The sequence below is a fragment of the Pectinophora gossypiella genome, chromosome 14 (genome assembly GCF_024362695.1).
Source record: "Pectinophora gossypiella chromosome 14, ilPecGoss1.1, whole genome shotgun sequence".
Lineage (NCBI taxonomy): Eukaryota > Metazoa > Arthropoda > Insecta > Lepidoptera > Gelechiidae > Pectinophora > Pectinophora gossypiella.
In genome coordinates, this window is record NC_065417.1 from 1,426,646 (window position 1) to 1,439,234 (window position 12,589).

At 38.9% G+C, this 12,589-nt stretch overlaps 1 protein-coding gene across 4 annotated transcripts in view; it reads left to right on the forward strand.

The window, feature by feature from the left end:
* LOC126372521 (protein trapped in endoderm-1) overlaps nt 1-12,589 on the forward strand; it is a 58,053-nt gene that overhangs the window by 15,679 nt on the left and 29,785 nt on the right. Inside the window, exon 2 of one of the 4 annotated variants that reach the window (XM_050018326.1) lies at nt 3,913-4,104. The exons of 2 other annotated variants lie outside the window; for them this stretch is intronic. The gene's annotated coding sequence lies outside the window, so the exon portion shown is untranslated. The remainder of the gene's footprint in view (nt 1-3,912; nt 4,105-12,589) is intronic. One more of the 4 variants, XM_050018327.1, reaches the window with a different exon arrangement.

Genomic DNA, 12,589 nt, shown 5'->3' on the forward strand with positions numbered 1-12,589 from the left:
GTTGACTTTTCAAACTGTCGTATCTGCAATTTTATGCTAAAATAACTTGTGTCTTATTGACAAAAGCAAAAGGTGCAAATCAGATATGCTTAAAATTTCAGATACGTCAGTTAGTGACGACTTGTGATGGTATTGCCTATTTCTATATCGTCGTCTCATATACAAAACCACATATAAGCGAATTTGTGTAAAACCGCATTCGGTTGTGTTTTTTGTTAACAAAACCACGAAATGAATGAAACTGTGGGGTTAAAAAGGCCACACCGAAGCAATTCATCTAAGAAAGCAATATCGCAATTTGACATCTGCGCATACAAAAGTAAGTGCGCAGTGGAAACAAATATCAAATAGCAATATTGCTTTCTTAAATGAATTGCTTCGATGTGGCAATTTTAACCCCCCTGATCACCCGATTATCCGTAAGTAAAGTCCGTGCTTCAGAAGGCACGTTAAGCAGTCGGTCACGGCTACTGAGCCACGACAGAGGTCTTGGCAACAGTAACCCTGACATGCCACCAGGGTTGATGAGGTTGATCATTGACCTCATACAAAGGTATCAATACAGTTTCTGTGGGGGGGATTTTTTCTGAGAGCAAAATAAGCTATTTTATTTATTTTATTGTTTATTGAGAAAACCAACAGCTTACAATTAAATTTTAACAGTGGTAATGGTGCTTATACATAGGCCAATTATAGGTTTCCCTAGAGTAGTAGTACTTAATATTAATAAGAAGAGGCACAGTAGACCGTATAATACAAACATAATACGGTAATTTTACAGAACAAAAATAAATTATTATTAAGTACCTATTACTTATTATAAAACCGCTTTCAAGGACTATCCGATTGCAATTTTACAGTCGACTCTTCTGTAACAGACTAGTACTTATTAGGTATTTTTACATATCCGTTTTTCTTAATATAACTTGTATATTCGTGTTACCAAGTGATAGCACTCGTAACAGTAAATTCTACGAAAGTCCTTTCAGTTGAACTATTAATTACATACCTACAGTTGACTGTTGAACATTACAGGAGGGTTCGTTTAGGAATTGCTATTGTCGCATGTGAATTGCAGAAGAATGCAATTATACTTTGTTTGTAAACCAATTGCAGTTCATATTTTGTTTCATAGGCGGTATACCTAAGTATTAACAACATTTATGAAACAAATAAAAGAGAAGGTGCAGGTCGTGTCGTATCAGCAGGTGAAGGATTTGGCGAGAAGAAGAGAGGAATGGCGATTACTCCACCTACAAGAGCGCAGCTCTTAAATAGAGAGAGAGAGAGAGAGATACCTAAGTATTATTCCTTAGTTTACGCCTATAGTACATACCGGACTCCGGACAGCCTTATTCTTAGCTAAATCTTATTCTTATCGCGTGTGAGCGAGACCCCCTTACTCCTCAGCGGGTCAGGGCTATTTAGACTAAAGTAAGACTCAGAGGGGGTGAGGTAAATGTAGTTCCGCGCCCGATACGAATTGGTGCGGGGCGAAGAGTAACCGTTCTATACTTAGTATTATTATTTATATAAGGCATGTATTTAACGCGGCGACAAACTAATGTGATTTAGGGTTTTAAAAATAATTAAAATGGGTAGCAAAAATAATAGGTTGGCAGCTACAGTGAAGTAGCCTTTTAAGCATAAAGTGGCAGCTTTATATTAAGTTATAAGCTTTATTTAAATTTAAATTGGCAGCTATTTTTTTGTGTAGCAACTAAATTTATTGTTAGGCGACAACTTGACGGCGGATAAAATATAGAAAATAGGCTTTTATAAATTATACAATGAGGTCGTTAATAAAATTAAATGGGGTGAGAAAAAATATGCACATGGTCATATAAAACATACTATGTGCGACATTTTATGAGGTCTAAATAAAGCAAATATTGGCATGCAAAAAATATTATTGGTTTATAATAATACTTGATAATACTTGTATCTTAAGTTTGATGGTTTTTTCTGCCGAATTTCATTAAACAGAAAACTTTTCGACTATTTTCGTTTCGGTTTTTTTTCACTTCGCTGAAATCACGTTTGCCTAAGTTTCGTTTGACTTAATAACAATTCGTTCTTTTCGTTACTCCGACGTTTCATTTGTGGGAAAAACTATTTTCCGAAGTTAGGGTTGGCCGAAATACATTTTGTCCCAAATATCATGATGTACCGAACATTCATTACACTACTGTTAATAAACCTTCAAAATCTGTGACCTTAAAAGGTCTTCACCGCCGCCTCTCGGCCCTTCGGGCCTCGATGGTCACAAGTAACCTAACCCACTCGGCTATATGGCCTTCGTAACCTATATCTACAGTGTCGGGGTGCCGCGAATTTCCGTGCTCGCTTCGCTCGCACCCGTGACTGCTGTCGTTACGAAACAAATCTTCACCGCCGCCTCTCGGCCCTTCGGGCCTCGATGGTCACAACTAACCAAAATATGTCAAATAGATCATATAGGGAATGAAAAAACTTCAAAAGAGACTTCGGCTAATAGTAAAAATTGTTTTCAAAAATTGTTGAAACGTTGTTCGGTATACACTTATGTGAAAAAATTACAAGTAAATAATAACAGGCAATCGTATCATCCCGTGATAACCGCCCGCCGCTTGCCATTGGCTAATAACGCCCTACACCACCCCCCGCACCGCGGCCCGCACTCTGCTAAGCGTGCGCGCTTGGCGCAGTTTTCATTAAATTTTGATTCCCAAACAAAAATATTAGAATCCTAATACTTAATTACAGTACCCGTTTTATTTTTTTAGGTGCTTGCAAATCGCAGCCCGAAAGTGTATTTTTATATGGAAGCCTATATTTGCCAATAAAATATTTTTAATTCTCCTGTCTTAATATTAGTCGCCAAGTCATTATTTATAATACCTCACCTATAATTTCATTGGCTCTGTTAAATATTTTTGCTACCTTAAAGTAGCAGCCATTATTGAGTTTTTATAAATCCTTGCATTTCGAAGCTCATCTAATATAAATAATTGTCGCAATAATATTTAATCGCTGCCAAGTAATTATTTGTAACAAAACAATTAGTCGCCCTTTAAATTTTTAGTCGCCGCGAAAATAATATGCCTTTATATAAGTATACTGGGTGTTAGTTACATCGTAACGAATACTGAGGGGGATGGTTCAGACCATGATTCTGAGTTGATATCAAGTGGAATTTTCAATCGGAAAATTCATGTAAATTATTGTTTTCTTTTTTATTTTCAGTTCCATAAGTACTTTTGCGACGGAAAATTCCACATGATATCAAAGTTTTCGTTACGATGTCACTAATACCCTGTATATAGCATTTTATGTATGTGATTTTTTTATTATGTGAATATGACTGGGAAATTGTATGAAATCGAACATACCAATGTATCACTTAGAAGAGCAAGGTTACTAACACAAGTAAATATTTGCTTAAAATAATTCCAAACGCAAGGATTGTAATTGATTTCTGGTAAATAAAAAATATATGTTTTTCTACATATGTGCGAATACCGTTCGTAAAATCTCGACGATTTCAAGGGAATTCGGGTTTGGTAAGGTCCCAATGCCACCTCCACGCGGATTACACTTTATAAGATTGATACCTAAAGATTTCTTCCATCAAAGTGTGTTTACGAAAAAACTGTTTACAGCAAACCACTAAAGCTAATACTCACTGATCAAAAGGGCTACTCTTACCGATACAAGATCGAAACAAGATAACCTTCAACCGCATTTGAAACTCAAACATAACGTAAGTTCACGACTATATTCTTATTGGGGTAGTCAGAGGTACATCCATCGCAAGATGAACTGAGTACCCACACTTCACCGAGCTTTCTGTTAGACCAACGTGATAGGTGGTGGTTGCCGTCTATAACGATCGAGCCAGCTGTGTTAATGAAAATAATTTATTGTTGCTAGTTCGGTACCACAACCGCTACCAGGTGGACCGACGATCTGGTGAAGGTCGCGGGAAGCCGCTGGATGCGGACAGCGCAGGACCGATCGTCGTGGAGATCCTTGGGGGAGGCCTATGCCCAGCAGTGGGCGCCGTACGGCTGATGACGATGATGAGTCCGGTACCGGGGTAAGAACCGACGATTCCCCTCTGATGTGAGTGCTTACATAGAATATGATATAATCGCAGGATAAAGCACCGGGAGATTCGCAAGGAACAGTCCGGTGAGCCATTTCAGTTTAGCCGGCTAAGCCGTTGCCCCGGGTGGACCGCGAGGAGTTAGTTCTTGACCAATTCTCACCCCAATCTAGCTTAAGCTAGGATATAATATGATCCACGCAGGATATTTTATTTTTGTCTGCCACACGCAATAATAATACATAGAATATCGCAAGCAAAATCAATCCGTGCTGAGTTTTATAGCTGAATTTATTAGACTTGACAAGGCCTGAAAAAAACAACAGAATATTATATGAAAATGATATATCAAAAAAATAATACTTAATAATACGAAGGAAAGGCAAGAGGGAAACCACTGCCATATTTTCCCCTAAAAAGTAGCATGAAGAGGTATGCTACACCGACAAGAGCGTGGCCCTTAAATTAGTGATGAATAATACGAAGAGGCCTGTTGTTAACACCCTCTAAGAAGCAAAATAAGTAAATAAATACCACAGAACCGCAGTGTTCGAACTTTAGAATGCTATCAACATCTGCTGATAGCATTCAAAACTCGAAACTGTAGAAAGCTTCCGCAAAACAAATGACGAAAGATGAAAATGTTGATCACGATAGAAATATCCAAAGCCGAAAATGGTTGCACAGTAGCGGATTAGAGGCTTAAAGTCTAATGGACCCAAACCCCTAAATGTATGTAGAGTTATTATAAGTAATTGTGTATTATACTACTTATACAAACAATTGACAAACGCGACGTCTCGTCTCGTTGCGCCATAGCTGGAATCGACGTTGGGGGATCTATTGTCAACGCCAAAATTAAAAAAAAAATAGTTGACCTTGCGTAAGGTCCGTCACACATCATAAGGAAATAACTCACCTACCCGAGAAATGATCGTTTTCAGAGGAATGTGAATACTTATAACCTAACTATCTGAATTAAAAGGTGAGCTTACCAGTTAAGATAACTCACGACTATATTTGTGCAAATGGGTCGTGTACTAAGTAGGTTCAAGATAAATTATGAAATTCTGATTACTAAATGAAGACAGATCTAAAACTAACGAAAAACATTTTCTGTTTTCTATTTAACTTAATTTGTGAATTTTAATTAAGAAAAACGTAATAATAAGTCCAGTTTTATCACGTTTTTCTATGACGTCACAGTGTGCTTTTTCATACAAATTCTGTAGTCATTTCGTGTTGTGACGTTTAGTAAAAAGTAACTGATTTGACTAGTTGGAAACTAACCTAGTAAGAAGCACATTCATCGCAAGATGAACTAAGTATATACCACACCTTACTGAGCTTTTTGTTAGACCAACTTGATAAGTTCCTGAATCCGCCGCTGCTTGCGCGTACGCATGTCAGTGTTTATCGTGTTTGCCATTTTATTTTTTACGATTGAAACGATTGCTTTCAACCGCGCGCCCACGCTAATGTTTGCAGTTGGATTGACTCGTGCATATGAACTTGTGTCGTCACATCCGGGGGCTAGATTATAATGAGTCTCTATGCCAGCTGATTCGATTAGCTGGTATCCGGTTCCATATTTGAATTGTTTGCAACAAAGTACGTATCAAAACAGTTTTGCAATTTTAAATCGTGTGTGTGTAATTTGTAGTATGAGTATGGAATAAAGATTAATACTGCGTACCTAACGGTATCTCTTCGCCCCGCACCAGTTGGTACAGGGCGCCGACCTCACCCCCCTGGGTCTTACTCTAATCTAGATTTATCGTGTTGTTTTGTATCGCGTGAACTCATCATCATCATTAGCCCATTAACGTCCCCACTGCTGGGGCGCGGGCCTTCCCTATGGATGGATAGGGAGATCGGGCCTTACACCACCATACGGGTCCAGTGCGGATTGATGGTTATTAACGACTGCTAATGCAGCCGGGACCAACGGCTTAACGTGCCTTCCGAAGCACGGAGGAACTCGAGATGAAAACTTTTTTTTGTGGCCACCCATCCTATGACCGGCGAAAGTTGCTTAACTTCAACAATCGCAGACCGAGCGCATTAACCGCAGCGCCACCGAGCTCCTCTATCGCGTGAACTAAACAACAATAAAGTACATAGTTTTGAATTCAAATCCTGATGCACGATAAATCTAATGATTGATGAACATGGAAATTACCATTCGTGCCTAAGTTCTCCGGCCAAGTAGATTAATGCCATTTGCGGCAAATCTAGTCACGTCAAAAAAAAAAGGGAAATGCGATGATTGCTGAGGGAGATTAAGAAAATAGAAGCACAATACAAAAACGCTTTGTTGCACATACAGGGTGTTAGTGACGTCGTAACGAAAACTTTAAGGGATGATTCAGGCCATGATTCGGAGTCGATATCAAGTGGAATTTTCCTATATAAACACTACACTAAAAACAATTACAAAAGTGACAAGAGAAGCAGAATCGGCGGCCTTAGCATTGTACAGTCATGAACAATATCATGTACCCACTTTAGAACCCTGTCGCACTATCATATTTGACATTTAATGAGGATTATGGTTTAATTTGTCAAAAAAGTAAATGTGACATGGTTTCAAAGTGTGTACATATTAGTACTCGTGACCGTACTAGATACTTTAAAAATCTATGTACCTAACCGAGTCAAAATACGTGAAAATGTTCCACGGTTGAAAAATATTGACTGAACAATTATGAAAATCCGGTTTCTTGACTCTAAAATCTCTCTTTCATCTCGACTCACTAACGGATTATGAATTTAACGTTGTGGTTGTGTCGAGACCAAGGATGTGGCGTTCCCGGGAATTTTCCCGAGTGGGACAGTAAAAAGACGCAACAGTTGTCTTCTTCTACTGGTATCAGGGTTACTTGAGTTATTGAGCCGCCAAAGGCCTCTGACATGGCTCATGTAACGACTACTTACTTACAGTAAGTAGTAACCGGGACCAACGGCTTAACGTGCCTTCCGAACACGGATCATCTTACTTTAATATTTGCACGCCTGCAAGCAGGCTGAATACACTAAGGACATACATATTACTTATTAAGACCATTGTACTGTGTTCATGCAAATAAACGATCGATCTATCTACTTTCGGACAATCTGGTGATCAGCCAGTAATGTCCTAACCAAACTAGGGACCATAAAGTAATTTTTGTGATATGTCACCACCGGGATTCGAACCCGGGACCTCTGGATCGTGAGCCTAGTTACGTAAAAAGAGCTTTATTGCCTAGCCTTTAAGCAGATAGGATCAGCGTACAAAAAAGATCATTTTGAAAAGAAAAAACAGCCAGTGTTGTTACTATTAAAGAGGTTTTACATACCCACCGGGGTAAGCAGAGACTATAGAATTCCATTTGCTTCGATCCTGACACACTTCTCTAAAAAACAAAGTTAAAACAAGAAAAATAAAGAGAAAAAAAGAAATTTAAAGAGTTTTTACAACAGGAATTCCCACTTTGGGTACATTCTCAGGAACGGCATACTACTGGTCGAGAGTCGAGACTTCAATGAGTCAAACGACGTACAAACATCATGTCATGACGCATTTAACTGTGTTACTGCTTAACGTCATCAGGTTAAGAGCCATAATATAATCAAATAAACAAACAGAATTTTTAGCAAAACATTCATAATACTATAATTACTACACTATATTGGTAGCAGTCAAAATACATTTAATTGAAGTCTAAATTCGGATTATCTATGTGTAGGCATCTCAAGACTTATCGATTCATTCTTACGTCACACTTTTTTATACTTATACCTAAAGGTATATTTTTATTAAAGTTTATTAAGTGAAATTATTACTAGGTATATAGACATAGGCCCCGATTCCTGCAGACACCTCCTAATTTTACTTTAAGTTATACCTGTCATTTTCTTATCCGCCGAAAAGGAAAGGGACGGATGATTGACAGCTCTTAATTTTAGGAATAATGAGTAAATGAATGAATAACCTGGGCGAATCAAAAGGTATCTCGCTGGTGCAAACCGTTTGACGTGTGCTGTCAATATAATTCTGTCGGGTTATTGGCCAATGCAAAATTTTTAGACGGTTGTTTTAGATATGTGCTTAAAATTTACGTGTGTTCCATAAATTTTATGCTTGTCGATTACCCGTCCCTTTCCGTTTCGGTAGCTACTTAACTTAGTTCATCCTGCGATAGATGTACCTCTGACTACCCCAGTTGGGATATAGTCGTGAGCTTATGTACATTGTCTACGCCCTACCAAAGAGCACGAATGACGAACCCTACTCGACCTTAGCCACAAAACGTCAAATCAATACAGGAAGAAACCCCCATTTGAAGGTAAAAAAGTGACGTCGCACAACTCAATTCTCGTCAATTTTGTGTCATTTTCACGAGCCCCTGTCGTTTCTAAATATGGAAGCAAGGGGCGCCTATTTGCACAGTCTCCACTACTGGTGATTTACCGCCGGGGTCGCTACATGTGCACTAGTTTTGGCTAATAAATTAGGCTCAAAATAGGGTAGTTTCCAACTAGTCAAATCAGTTACTTTTGACTAAACGTCAAAACACAAAATTACTATGGAATTTGTATGAAAGAGCAACCTGTGACGTCATAGAAAAACGTGACAAAAATGTCGCACTTATTATTAAATTTTTATTTATTAAAATTCATAAATAAGTTAAATAAAAAAAGAAAACGTTTTTTGTCACCTTTAGATAGGTATCTGTCTGTCTTTAGTAATCACAGTTTCATAATTTATATTCGACCTAGAAAACTACCCAATTGTTATTAGCTTCTATTATGAAGGTCTATCCAATTCTCTATTATGCCTATTTATGTCTAAGTAATTAAGTTTAGCATAAAAAGAATAAAGACGAAAGTTAGTCTTTAATTTTTTGAGAACGCAAGCTTTTGGGTTTTGATCTATTGAGATACTCTGCCTAAGCTTCCCTGGTGTAATTCTTTATTTTATTTGAAATAAGAAAAAAATGTGCTGAAAAAAAAAACTTCATCAGAACATAACATAGCACAACTTTAATAAAATATGCAATGAATCCTCGTTATTTGGACCAATAATAATATCATAATGGATAGTTCCATACATTTTTTATGCGTTTTCTCTTGTAAAGTGAAGCAAAGGTAGTTATTATGTAAATTTTAATGTGCTGTGCCGCGCTCGTAGATATAAATTATGTGCTGTCTCACGCTGATTGACAGTTATTCTCACTAACAACACGGCTAATAGATTCAGAGCAATAACTAATAAGTAATTTAGTAAGCGCACTCTATATTCTGGTAAGTATGTGAATCTCTAAAAGTGACGTCTAAACGCTCAATTTTTTCATCAAACATTACTCAGCTACAAAATGTCCTATCTCAAATGATGAACTAAGTAACCACCTTCAGCTTCGCTACAAAATGTCCTATTTCAAATGTTGAACTAAGTGACCACCTTCAGCTTAGCTACAAAATGATCTCAAATGATGAACTAAGTAACGACCTTCAGCTTTCAGCTACAAAATGTCCTATCTCAAATGATGAACTAAGTAACCACCTTCAGCTTTACGCTACAAAATGTCCTATCTCAAATAATGAACTAAGTAACGACCTTCAGCTTTCAGCTACAAAATGTCCTATCTCAAATGATGAACTAAGTATCTAGTAGCCAGCCACTTCTGATACGAGTATTCGTTGCAGCATGGCTCTGTCCAACCCGTTTCGGATCACGTGCGCCTTTATCTATGAATAGCAGGACCCTTAGGCGAAGGAGGTTCGTTATGTCAAAATTTACGCTTCAAAGTGTAACTATGTTACTGTGTTATGTCACAAATAGTGGACAAGCACATAACCCTCTTTTTTGCTGCGCCGCAGTCGGGTAATAAAAAAAATGAATGTAACATAACTCGAATAAAGAACATCGCAATAGTCTGTAGCCATTAATTTGGAGGATATCGATTAGCTGTTAGCGAATTAGCGATGTGCGCAAACACAGGCCACTTCATCAAATTAAATTGACAATTGACGTATTTAGCACAGGATATGGAGTCAGTACCAACAAAGTGTTCAGTGGAACGCAAAAACGAAAACCGGCCAAGCGCAAGTCGGACTCGCGCACGAACGGTTCCGTACCATTGACTAGGCAAAAATATCACGTTTGTTGTATGGGAGCCCCCCTTAAATATTAATTTAACTAAAATTTACCCATTTATTTTTAAATGAATACATAATTCAATATTCTGTGAATATTTCAAGCGTTTATCTGTTGCGGTTATCAATATTGATCCAAAACGAGCAAAAAAAAACACGTTTGTTGTATGGGAGCCCCCTTAAATATTCATTTTATTCTATTTTTGTGCTTCTATGCTGTTCTGGAAGCAAATAAAAAACATAGAACACGTTCAGCTGCTTGTCTTCCCGGGCATGTCGTAAAAACCGACAGAGGGATTGTGTCCTCTAACATGATGGACTAATGTTAAGGGCGATAGGCTGATCCCTTATCACCATAAGGTTCATCATATCCAGCTTACGACATCGTATCAACAGTGGCTGCAAGTTGTCTTTGATTACTTGTGGCTCTGCCCGCCCCATTAGGGATTATGGGCGTGAGTTTATGTATGTATGTATGTCTATTTTTTAGTATTTCTTGTTATAGCGGCAACAGAAATACATCATCTGTGAAAATGTCTACTATCTGACTACAACGGTTCATGAGATACAGCCTGGTGACAGACGGACGGACGGACAGACGGGAGAGCTGAAACTTAGTAATAGCACACCCCGGACACTTCATACAAACAACCTCGTTTTACACAGACACCACACATTGACGTTATCGTACACGCGCATCTGTGTGTGTGTGACGTCTGACACCATACGATTTAAGTCTAAACTGTGTTCGAGGGGGGGTGAGGTAAACCTAGCTCACACGCACTGGTGGGGGGCGGAGAGTTTCCGTTCTATACGTAGTATTATTCCTTATTTTATGCTACTAGTAAAACAAAAGATATTAGTTATACGAGGCCCTAAATAACATTTATAAACGGTCTGTTCCTTATTCTGTGTCTATGGTACAAGTCAATGCGACTTTAAAACCGCTTCGCCGCCAACCGCGCGGACGCGCAGTCTCGTGTAAGAATCATTTTACTGTATGTATGTATGTTTGGACTGATTTAGCAAAGCTTCCGTCATCATTATTCTATGTTAATAGGGCCCCGTTTTCTACCATTTGAACACGGAACCCTAATAAAAAAGAGTGCCCGGGTTACTCTAGGTCATTGCAATCATACCTAAATGAAACTCACGTCTGTCCAGCCTTATTGTGGTAGACAAAGTATGTATTATATATTTTTGTATCAGAATCACTCATACCCCGTATCATACCCGTACCCGAAATACGTTTCGCAGGTATGTAACCTAACCTATACTAGCGCCATAAAGGCAGCCAATCAGCTCGCGATACCAAACACTTCAGGACCCTGATACCGACCACGCCGGCGTGGTCGACGATTTCCCTCAATCAGCGCTTATCGCTATCCCTCAGCTGAGGTTCGCGCCCAACTGGGCACCCTCAGGCCTGTTGTCTTAAAAGTTGTACCGGGTGAGAGCCTTCAGCGCTCCCCATTTGTCCGGCCAAGTAGTTAATGCCATCTGCGGCAAATCTACAATAAGTAAAAAAAATAACCTATACTTGGCTGGTTTTCCCTTCGCGGGTTGGAAGGTCAGACAGCCAGTCGTTTCGGTAAAAAACCGGACCTGTGAAATCTTCTGGTTAGGTAAAATCTTGATAACGCTAGCGCTAGGAAGGTATCCCTACTAAGGTATCTCAGAAAGCGAAAAGATCTGAAAAAACCTGTAAGTAACTCAAATTCACGGAATAGAAGAAAGTGGTTGGAAAGGCCCTAACGCGCATTTTGTATGGGGACCGCTGTCGCCGATTCAACCCCACACTCTTTCAATATTCTTTATTTGCATACTATGATGGTGTACAAGTTTGTAAGTAACTTACATAATGAGTTCCACATCATAGACCCTTTCGGGCACAACAAAATAGAAGACTACTAAGTACTCTTGCAAACTGCGATAGCTCTACTGTTCCTCAAATTCCATAGCCACATTGCCGGCAATGAAATGTTATGTGATAGGCTACAATTTTATCATTGCTTTTCGCATACTTACAAAAGTATTTTTTTTTTAAATAGCCGATCATACTAAAGTTTTTAGCTTTCCTGTGATAAGGAGGGAATCTCGGCGTTTGTGGCCAAATGGAGTCATCATCATCATCAGCCCATTAACGTCCCCACTGCTGGGGTACGGGCCTTCCCTATGGATGGATAGGGAGTTTGGGCCTTAAACCATTACTTGATAATGCAGCCGGGACCAACGGCTTAACGTGCCTTCCGAAGCACGGAGGACGTTTTTTTTTTGTGGTCACCCATCCTCATATGACCAGCCTTTGCGAAAGTTGCTTAACTTCAACAATCGCAGACCGGGCGCGTTTACCGCTGCGCC